The 1,994-nt window shown below is 38.3% G+C and overlaps 1 non-coding gene across 1 annotated transcript; it reads right to left on the bottom strand.

The window, feature by feature from the left end:
• Positions 1-408: 408 nt before the first annotated feature.
• Positions 409-515, bottom strand: LOC112439337 (U6 spliceosomal RNA). The gene has a single exon (XR_003027636.1). It is a non-coding gene; the product is annotated as a U6 spliceosomal RNA (small nuclear RNA).
• Between the last annotated feature and the right edge of the window lie 1,479 nt (positions 516-1,994).

Raw genomic sequence — 1,994 nt, 5'->3', positions numbered from 1 at the left:
ATATGAAAACATTATACAAAGGTAAACACATCAAAGAGGTTTGTCATCTTCATGAAACAAGCAGATACACTCATTTTGTTGTATTAATCTTCCCATCAATAGGGAGAAAACAAAGTTCCACCTGTGGAAATGAGTGTGTTAAATAAAGTCTTATGAAAATATCACTCTGAGACACTGCATATGTGATTGACCCTTTCGACTTCTTTGTACTGTTAAATAGTGCATTGCTTCTAGCAAAGCATTTACTAATAATGTCCTTCTTTGTATGTTCTTCACTAAATTATGAATTGCAAATCCTTGGGCTCAAGAAAGGATTTTGAGAAATCATGTAGACCAAGTTTTAGGCAAAATATATCTCAAATCAGGATGATTATGAATGTAACCTATTTTTTTAATGATTTTCAATTAAAAAATATGGAACACTTCACGAATTTGCGTGTCATCCTTGCGCAGGGGCCATGCTAATCTTCTCTGTATCGTTCCAATTTTAGTATATGTGCTGCCGAAGCGAGCACAAATGTAACCTATTTTTAAATATTAGCACAGAGGTACATTCCATCAAAGGAAACTGAGATAGGATTGACAGATTTAACAAATACAAATGCAGGACACCAGTTAAGTTTGAATCGCAGGGAAAAAAAAAACACTTTTTTTTAGTATAAATATGTCCCGTGCAATATTTGAGGCATATTTATCCTTAAGAAGTGTTAACTCTTTATCTGAAATTCAAATTTAAATGGATGTCCTGTATTCCATCTGGTAACCCTAGGACTAAAACCTTGCCAAAGATAATTTCTGTCAGATGACTCAATTTCTCTGTTATAGATTGCCACATCTGAGATCATTCATCCAAGAGAGAGTGATCATAAGTTGACAACTTCAGGTTAATTAAGAACTAATTGTTGGTCAAGTTGTCAAAAGTCAATATTTCTGTCTTCAATGTAACAGTCAATTCAATCAATATAAATTTTTTTAAAAGATTTTAAGCAAATATGATTTTTGTCATTATTTTTCCCTAATAACCTAGAAACATGATGGTGATGATTTCATTGTCCATATGAGATTACCTTTAATGGATAATATATAACTTTTTGTTAATTTAAAAATATACAACTTGAACTTTATGAAAGCTGACCTTAAAGGTAAGGCAGTGTATTTTTAGTAACATATAATTTGCTTGTGTATTTTTAATATACCAAATGTATCATCCTGATGCCCAAATTCATTTATCTCCAATATTTCTCCTCTCACTGAATAATAACATACCCTACCTGGCCAGGTAAGAATTATGAATTATTCTCAATTCTTTTAATGTAATCCAGATATTTTATTTAAAACAAAACAATATGGGCCTGGTACAGGTCTGGGCTCTATGTGCAGGCTGCCTGAATCCAAACCTGGCACTGTTAGCCGGGGACTGCGGGAGCCACACCAGACTCATCAACTGTGTAGGAGTTGGATGAGGCCTTTGGCTACTGGCTATCCCCCACTTCCCTGGTGAACAATACTGCTAAGCAGGGGCAGCATAATCCCCTCTGGAACATAACCCCATTGGCTGGAGAACCACCCACTGCCAATCCCCCAAGGAGAGTCTGAGCTCAGGCCCGCCTAGCCCTGCCCCCAGCTGGTGGTCTTTCTCTACCCACTCTGGTGGCTGAACACAAAAGACATAAAGTCTTGGGAGCTTTATGGTCCCACCCATTGCTTAAGAAGCAGAATACTTCCCCTGGCCAACTTAGGGCAAGCTCAAATCCCACTGCTACTACCATAGCTGGTGCTGTCTTGCAAGCGCCACCTCCTGGCTGGAGGCCAACCAACTCAAGACATTACGGCAACTCATGACAGAATAACCTTGCTCCCGGGAAGGAGAAAACAACAGTTAATTCCACTGCCTGCAACGTCCTGGCTAACCAGAGGTCCTGAGTCTATCCACGTGACAACTTCACTGCTAGCATAACCAGCATTCAAGAAAGCCAGCACACTAAACCTATCTA

Source organism: Pan paniscus, chromosome 2, assembly GCF_029289425.2.
Source record: "Pan paniscus chromosome 2, NHGRI_mPanPan1-v2.0_pri, whole genome shotgun sequence".
Taxonomy (NCBI): domain Eukaryota; kingdom Metazoa; phylum Chordata; class Mammalia; order Primates; family Hominidae; genus Pan; species Pan paniscus.
Note: the sequence above shows the minus strand (reverse complement) of the source record. Positions and strands in the feature narration are given on the sequence as shown.